A 9405-nucleotide genomic window follows, 5' to 3' on the forward strand; every position below is an offset into this window, starting at 1 on the left:
GGACTTGAATGCCCATTTCCTTCCCTAGATTAGGGAAGTTTTCAGCATAATTTGTTTAAACAAACTGTCTTCCCCTTTCTCCTGTCCCTCATCTTCTGGGACCCCTATTATATGGATATTATTTTGCTTATGGAATTGATGAGTCTCCCTTTCTCTCTTTTTTTCATTTTCCTTGTTTTCCATCATTTTATGTTCTATATCACTGAATATCTCTTCTGCTTCACTCATCCTCATTTTTATGGCCTCTACTCAGGTCTGCATCTTGGTAACAGCATTTTCAATTTCGGCTTGACTAAATTTCAGTTCTTTTCTTTCTACAATATGGGATTCTCTAGTGTCTTCTATTCTTCTTTTCAAGCACAGCTAGTATCTTTACAATCATTGTTTTAAACACTAGTTCAGACATCTTACTTATATCCATATTGATTAAATCCCTGGCAGTGAGTACTACCCTCCTGTTCTTTTGTCCAGAAAAGAAAGGAAGAAAGAAAGATGAAAAACAATAATGACAACAGGAAAAAATAAAACAAACAAACAAAAAACAACAAAAAACTGGATCCTGGGTGTGTTTTTGTCTGTTTGTTAAACGAAACTCCCGAAAAGTGGTCAGTTTTCTACTTGTAGAATTGAAGCATTTCTTTTCTCAGATCTCTGATTGATTTCTCAGGTGTTCAGGATGATTTGATAAATATCTAGCTGACTTCAAGGGACCAGACAAACATAGGGTTCCTCTACTTCTCCACCATCTTAACTCCTCCCCTGTATCTTAGCTCTAAAGTAACATTTTACTTAAAGAGGAAGTGTTAGCTGCGTTTCTGTTAGGATCAGGAACCAGTAAGGATGCCCGGTACCTATGTTACTATTTCACATAGTACTGGAGGTTTTAGCCAATACAAACCATAAAAGGAAATCAACCAGAAACAGGAGAATTGGTAAAAGAAGTAAAAAGGTCTGATTGCAGATGACATGTTAGAATTCCTAGAAAGCTCAGAGACTCAACCATAAAGCTGACTGAAGCAACATAGTTCTATTATGGCAGCAAAATGTAATATCGACATATAAAACTTAAATGTCTTCAGATACAGTATAATTATATAACAGAAATACGTTTAGGAATAAACATAAAATATATGTTCAAAGTTTATAAAAGGATACTTTAAAACATGTCTGAAAGGTACAAAAATGGATTTTAGACAAGTGAAAATATATCCAGTGTTCTTGGATAGAATAGCTCAGTATCATAAACACACTGAATCTCTGTAGGTTAATTTCTAAATTTAATGGAATCTCAGTAAAAATACCAAAAATCTTTTCTAGAGAGTGAAACTAAAGTTCATATGGAAAAATAAACTCACAGTAGAAAATTAAGGCAACAAATATGAAAAAATATTGACCTTACTAGTAATTAAGTGCAAATTAAAACCATGAGATATCAATCTCTCTATTAAATTAACTAACCATGTTAACCAATATATTAAATGAACCGATATATTTAAAAATAGCAATAAGAAACTACAATAGAAACACAAATGAAATTATTGTGGAGAATGTAAGGAATAGCACATTCATATACCTGTTAGTGGTGTTTTTAATTGTACACACTTTGGAGGACTATCTGGCAACATGTTAAAAAAAAAAAAAAAGAAAAATACACTTCTTCTTAATGTTTCACTTCTAGGAACCTATCCTAAAGAAAATATTAGGAATAGGCAGCAAACTAAATGGCCCATGGTAAGACTCATAAAATGAATTATGGCACCCCCCACAATAAGGCCATGAAAAATCATGCAGAAGAATATTTAATGACAAAAGAAAATATTCATGACATATTGTTAAGTGAAAAAAAGAAAATGACATTAGTAACATGGTCAGTAGAATCCCGATTTTGCAATTGAGAAGAATTGTATGATTCTCTCTGAGTGGTGTGGCTGCCTGTAATTCTAGTATTTATCTTTGTGATTATTGGTCTTTTTCCTAGAAGACTTTAATAAAAACTCTCTTTGGGGGGCGCCTGGGTGGCTCAGTGGGTTAAAGCCTCTGCCTTTGGCTCAGGTCATCATCTCCGGGTCATGGGATCGAACCCCGCATTAGGCTGTTAGGCAACAGACTCTTGATTTTGAATGGGGTCATGATCTCAGTGTCATGAGATCGAGTCCCACCTTGGGCTACCTGCTCTGCATGGAGTCTATTGGAGATTCTCTCCTTCTCCCTCTGCACTTACTCTCTCTGTCTCAAATTAATAAATAAATTTTTAAAAAAGAGACCCTCATAAACCCACATGTATCCATCTGTGCATCTATATCAAAGTTCAAATACTGAATTAAATATTTGAAGTCAGGATGTGTATATCTGTTTCATTTTCCTAAACAGCAGTAGTTCATTTCAATGTCAGGGATGATGAGGGGATGGGAGGAGTATGTGAATTGATGAGCTATCTTACTGTTTAGACTTTTTAGGGGCTGCTTGAAACTTTCCTTTGGCTTAATTAGTAAGGCTCATCTTGCCTATTTACACACCATGCCCTCCTTATTTCTCTTGTCTAAAAGACTGCTTTGGCAGCAGGTTTCCCAAGCAGTCACCTTATTATATAGTTCTAAGGAATGCCCATGGACTTAAATGAGATTAGAAAAAAAGACAATGGTGTTTCTGCAGCTAAGTAAGTTTGAAAATAGTTTTTAAAGTGTAATTTTCAATAAGTTACAAAGCATGACTACCTCTTACAAGTATAAAATCAAAATGTGTCAAAGGTCTATTAACTACATCATTAATGAGGGAATGGCAGGATGGTAAAACTAGCTCAAGAAGTGTTTGAAGAACAAGAGTCCATATGTTAATCAGGACTAGAATTTTTTTTGAAAATGTAGAATAAGATTACTGTGTTAAATACAAAAGTGGTTAATTTCCCACCGGGCAAAATGATACTTTGGGGGGTTATCTTTACTCTGACAAGACAAATATCATTTGTTGTACTAACAGCTGTGTTCAGGTTAAACTCCTTTAGAATTGCAAAATATCCTAATTAGTAGTAAGTAGGAAGTCAAACAAAGGTTTTCCTAGCAAGCTTGCTAGAAACTTTGACCTGGACATTGAAACAATCCCAGGAATCCCTTTTGCCTGTTTCCAAATTTGGGTCATTTTTCTTTTCTTTTAAAGAGTTTATTTATTTATAAATAAACCTGATTCACGGCTCAATCCCAGGACCCTGGATCATGACCTGAGCCAAAGGCAGATGCTTAACGACTCAGTCACCCAGGCACCCCAGTGGATCATTTTTCTTAATAAGCAGGTTAAACCAAAGCTAAACAGGTTTCTTTTCTACTGGTTGTCTTCTATGAATATGTTAATGTGCACATAATGGTATTTCAAATAAGCAGAGTTCATAACATGATGAAAATTCAATTTTATTTATTTATGTATTTACTTACGTATTTATTTTCCTATGTATTTATTTAATTGACACAGGTCACATTATTTTTGGTGTAGAGCATAGTGATTCGAGGAGTCTCTGTGTTATGCTGTGCTCACCACAGGTATAAGTAACATCTGTCACGATAAAATACTGGTACGGTACAATGGACTATATTCTCTATGTTCTAGCTCTTATCCCCATGACCTACATATTTCATAACTAGAAACTTGTATCTCCCACTCCCCTTTATTCATTTTTTCCCATTTCATCCCCTCTGGCAACCATCAATTTGTTCTCTGTGTTTACGGGTCTGTTTCAATTTTACTTTAGTCTCCCACAACACTTATAAAGTTTATTGAACAGACGTAATCTTCCCTTGCTCCTGGAAGAAAAGTAGGGTGGGTGCAAAGATTTTTTACTTTACCTAGGTAATAGTTCTAATTTGGTACCAAATCTTCCTTGTCACCCCTGGGGTTATCTTTTCTATCTGACAGAAATCTATGTGGTAAAGTGCTTCACAGATTCTGGGCTTTATAACACTTTTTTTTCTTTTTCTTGAAAAGGGAGAAAGAGTGCATGAGCAGGAGGGACAGGGGGAGAGAGAGAATCCTAAGCAGGGCGCACACCCAGCACAGAGCCTGGCACCAGGCTCAATCTCATGACCCTGAGATCATGACCTGAGCCCCAACCAAGAGTCGGAGGTTTAACTGACTGAGCCACCCAGGTGCCCCCCCAGATTCTGGGCTTTAATGAATAATAAACAACAAAGTCAGACACAATGCATTTCTCTAGATGACTAAATAATCTTCTGTGTAAACTGAATTGACATGCCTCCCCACCTTTTTGGGAGGGGCTCTGGAAAGCAGATGCTGAGTCCAAGTGCGTTACTGGGGTGTGTGGGTTGAATTGCGTCCCTCGCCCCCAAAGAACACAGAGGAGGGATGGGAAGCTCAAAGTCCCCCAGTGTGTCAAGGAGGTGATGATAAGCAGCCCACTCTCACCCCTGCCCTTTGGTTCTTGGACCCTTGTATTCTATTGGAGAAGACTGTGGCTACATTGTAGCTGCCATTTTTGGCTTGAACTTACTCCCTGAGGCATCCATCATAAATCAAGTTTGGGCATTTTCTTCTGCCTCACCCACCCCTGGCTATTCATGTAAGTTGAGGAAGGGTTCCTGGTGCAACCATGGTGAGTGGTCAGGGCTGTGGATACTCTAGCTTGTGGTTTATTGATACCCTCTTGTCCTGCTTGGGTTTGATTAGGGTGCGCCATTTCCCTCTTATGATGGGTTGTCTCTGGGCTGACCTGATCCTATGAGCTGAAGAGTTTGACAGAACCCAGGTCTTGATAAGCAGATCTACATGCATGACCACATAGTGTCCACGGGAAAGCATTTATCTCTTCCAGAGCCTGGAAGCACATCAGGAGCTATTTTTTTTTAAGATTGATTTTATTTATTTATTTATCTATCTATCTATTTATTTATTTATTTATTTGACAGACAGAGATCACAGGCAGGCAGCAAGCAGGCAGAGAGAAAGGAAGGAAAGCAGGCTCCCCGCTGAGCATAGAGCCTGATGCAGGGTCTGATCCCAAGACCCTGGGATCATGACCTGAGCTGAAGGCAGCGACTTTAACCCACCGAGCCAGCCAGGTGCCCCTGGGTGCTATTTTTAAAGTAACAGGACAGCCATGTTCGAGACCCTGAGCCTGCATTGCTGACTCACCCTCTGGAGCCTGCTGTCAGCACCTCCCTGCATCTTCTCCACTACTGATTCCTCTGCCAGGTTCAGGCCTGTTGGGCCATATGCCCAGAGTGGGGCTGCTTTGCCTACAGCCTGGGTCTGTTGAAGATCTCCTTCCTGCTCTAGGTCCCATTCAAAGGGGGAAGCCTTTTGTGTCACATGGAATAGGGGCTGGAGCTCAGCATCTTTGTATGGTTTATCTCTTGACCTCTGATCTTATTTATTTATTTATGAGAGAGAAATAGTGAGAGAGAGAGAGAGGGAGCATGAGCAGAGGGGAGGGGCAGAGGGAGAAGCAGAGAGCTCCACAGGTGACCTGATTCCAAGACCGTGGGATCATGACCTGAACTGAAGGCAGACACTTACCTGACTGAGCCATCCAGGTGCCCCTGACGCACTGTATTTTATCAAGCCTCCAGCGTGCCAGCCATTTCTTGCTTACCCAGTGGATCAGCATGACGTCAACATTGTATATTGCATATATTTAGAAAGGTAGACCACCCTCCCCGGTGCTGGGTCAGGAACACCAAGTGGTAGAAAAACATGACACGCATCTCCAACATAAATATATGTGGTCTTAAAGGTAAAAGAATGATTAAGGAAGATATGTTGCCATGCCAATTTTCTGGCTTTGTTTGATCAAATCATCAGATCAGATAATGGGTACAACACGACCGAAATAGAGTTAAGTTCTGGATGAAGTGTTGACATTTGCCACAAAACTGGATTTTGAGCATTGTTTTAAATAAACTGAACTTGAAAGAGAAAGAATTTGTTTTTCCTTAATAGACGAGATCTAAGGCATTAATGCTCATGGGAATTTCCTGAATAATTGGGCACATTTACCAAGCACAAAACAGAACAAAATGACTTACCAGGAGGGCTTAGCGCACATTGTTAGTATTCAACTTATGGGGCAAACATTTCCTATGTCCGAGAACCTACTACTAACAAGACTGGCCTCTCTGTTACCTGAAAAATGGAGGTACCAGTTGAACAAATCTGGAAGTGTGAAAATTCACCCTACATCCAACAGCACTGACAACTTCTAGAAGTTTGGGTCTTACCTACACAGAGTCTGAGGGCATCACTGAAGTAGTGCTAAGTGTCAGGAAATAGTTCACATGATCTTAACTTTCTTGGGCCGCACTTCACAGTATTCTCTTGGAATTTGCAGAGTAGCACATCAATGGATAGGACGTCACCCCGGCTGACCTGGTAGGAGTACTTTAGGCCTTGTTTTTTGCTAATGGGCTAGATCTATGGCATTCCTGTTCATGGAACTTCCTGAATGGCTGCGCACGCTGACAAGAAGCAGGCAGATCTAAAGCAGCAAAGCTGGTATTCAACCTACAAGCAAACATCTCAAATTAGAGCTATTAGAGCACCCACTGTGAACAAGGCCTCCCGAGTCACTGGAAAACGGAAGTAGTAGTGAACACCGTTTCTCCATGATTTCTCACGGAATCTTGCATGTAGGACGATATCCGGTACACAGCATGTATTCTGTAAGTGATAGCTTTTATTATTATCTTTTATAATGATCCTAGCCTTCTGTCTACACTCCCCTTCCTCTCCCCATCTCCAAACGTCCCAGAGACCAAAAGAAGAACATCTCCCAGAGGAGTCTCTTAATATTTTATCAGAGCTTTGATTTGGCTTAGTGCTGATGCTCACCTAAGTGCTAATCCCGTCCCGTCACTGGCTCCCTTCATCATTCCCAAAGAAGGTAAGAGGATGGGGAGGAGGGGGAGATCTGTGGGACCTTCAAAAGGAATGTGTGAACCACTGGCTAGAAGAACAATGTCACGGGAACATAAAGCCTTGAGAGAAACATCTAAAAATAGAGAAAAGGAGCAGAGAAATTAACTTCTGGCCTGCCCCCAATTCGTGTAACTAGTGCTCAGAGCTCAGCAGAGAGAGAGGAGAGATGTGGGCAGGAAGCTAGGCTGCAGCTGATGGGAGACTCAGGTGTCCTCATCCTGGTGCTCATTTTTTTTTTTTAAAAAAAGATATTACTTACTTATTTGGCAGAGAGAGACACAGTGAGAGAGGGATCGCAAGCAGGGGAAGTGGGAGAGGGAGAATCAGGCTTCCCGTGCAGCAGAGAGCCTGTGCGGGGCTCGATTCCAGGACCCCCGGGATCACGACCTGAGCTGAAGACAGATGCTTAACAACGGAGCCACCCGGGAGCCCCCCTGGTGGGACTTTTTGGACCGCAGTGTGGATGGGCACAACACACAAACAGAAAGCCATTTCAGGACTCCCCAGCTGCAGTCAGCAGGCCCTCTGTGTGCTCTGACTGCCGCTGGAAGGAAGCCCAAGCAGCTCTGTTCTCACTGTCCAGGACTTACAGATCATTGTGCTGAGAACAGTCTTCAGAGCCCAGGCTAGGAGCCACATACTGGAGCCGGGCCCTGCGCCATGCTCAGGTGGCAGGATCCGACCCGTCACACAGTCTAAAGTCGGATTCCGAGTGATGGTCGTATTTTGGGAACTCTTAGCAAGTTGAGAAAAGGTGTGAGGCTTGAAAACGACATGGGAACTGGATAAGAGAGAAGAAGACAAGACAGGAAGGGACTCTCCAAAGACTGCAAAACTTTGGGGATCAGATTCTCAGTAGCATTGGAACTAGGGATCTTATTCTTTAGAGGGATTAAAAGTTTATAATAAAAGAGGAATGTTTCTAGTTATGGGTACATTAGTTTTTTGTCTTTTAAGGAAGTGGGTTTGTTGACTTCTCTGTTTTCTATACCTAGCCCTTAACAAAGATGATGATTAAGAGGTAGATTAAGCACTGAATTACATAGCTTGATAGCACTGCAAATCACTTCATTTTATTTTTCTGAGCTCAAGTAATAATTGCAGTACCTTTTCTCTTCTTATACTTACTTATGGTTTTATTCTGAGATGCCAAAGGATTTTACCAACATAAATTCAATGAGCCATCAGAGGGCTTGTGGTTTAATTCAGGTCTGAACTTTGCTTTTTAAAAGTAATTTTATTTAAATTCAATTAATATATAGTGTATTATTAGTTTCAGAGGTAGAGTTCAGTAGACCTTTGTTTTATAGATAGAGGCAAACTTGGAAACATTAATCAGCCCAGTAATATTGGCTTGAATTGTCAAGAAATTGTCAAGAAATATGTTTGAAATAAATTTTAGAGACACTTTCAGGAAGCATAAACCCTGTTTTTGTTTTTAAACTAGAACAATTCAAAATACAAAACTTGATCGTGGACTTGATGTCTGACGCTGCTCCATTGGAGTTTAGCCTTCAAGGTTCTGCAGGGAGTCGAGCTGGTGTTTTCTCAAGGGTGGAAGGAGGGCTGTGGTTCCCTCCCGTAACTACGCAGCTACCTTGAGCTCTGCACTCCTTTACTCACTCACGCAGTGAGCATTTGAGGCCCAGCTATAGGTGAGTTATATTATTTGGAGGCAGTATCATATCTTTGGAATTTTTTCTTTTCAGCAACAGCTTTATTGAGATTGAACTCACCTACCCTAAAACTCACCCATTTAAAGTGCACAACCCAGGGGAGTTAGTGTATTCAGAGTCGTACAGCTATCGACACGATCGATTTTCATCAAGCCTAGGTGACCTTTCAATTTTACCTTTGATTTCTCTAGGCAAATGTATTTGCTTTTGCATATTTTTGGTAAGAGATATTTTACCAAATTAGATTTTCAGGTTCATATTGCTAAGTATATATTATGGCACCATTTGACTATGAAAATTTAGCTGTTTTAAATGGTACTTTAATTCTTTTTTTTTTTTTTTACACATTCGTGATGGAAACAGGCTCAGAGAGGCCAAGATGCTTAGCCGCGGCCACGGCACACCTCACAGCAGTTGGCCATCAACAGCGTGCCTCGTCTCCTTAGGCCACAGTGTTCTACATTCTACAAATAAACCCTGGGCTGTCTCCCCTGCACCAGCTCAAGGTAAACAAGGCAACTAAAATACCCTTCTTTCCCTCCACCCCCCCAAAAAACCCATACTGCTTTCTGATAGGTACGTGCATTTCAGAGCATTTGAATTCAGTGTCCCCACTGCTGGAGGGAGAAAACCACGCATCTTTCTATGTCTCCAGAAAGCCAGATTGAGAACAGCACTGCCAGGCTATGGGACCATCAAGACCAGGCTGAAGTGGTCACAATTACTGGGATTGTACCCAGACAAAATAGCCAGCATTAATGGAACTCTATGATTTTTTCCCCCCTTCTTTGTGTTTTCAAAAAACAATTTC

The sequence above is a fragment of the Mustela erminea genome, chromosome 14 (assembly GCF_009829155.1).
Source record: "Mustela erminea isolate mMusErm1 chromosome 14, mMusErm1.Pri, whole genome shotgun sequence".
Taxonomy (NCBI): Eukaryota; Metazoa; Chordata; class Mammalia; order Carnivora; family Mustelidae; genus Mustela; species Mustela erminea.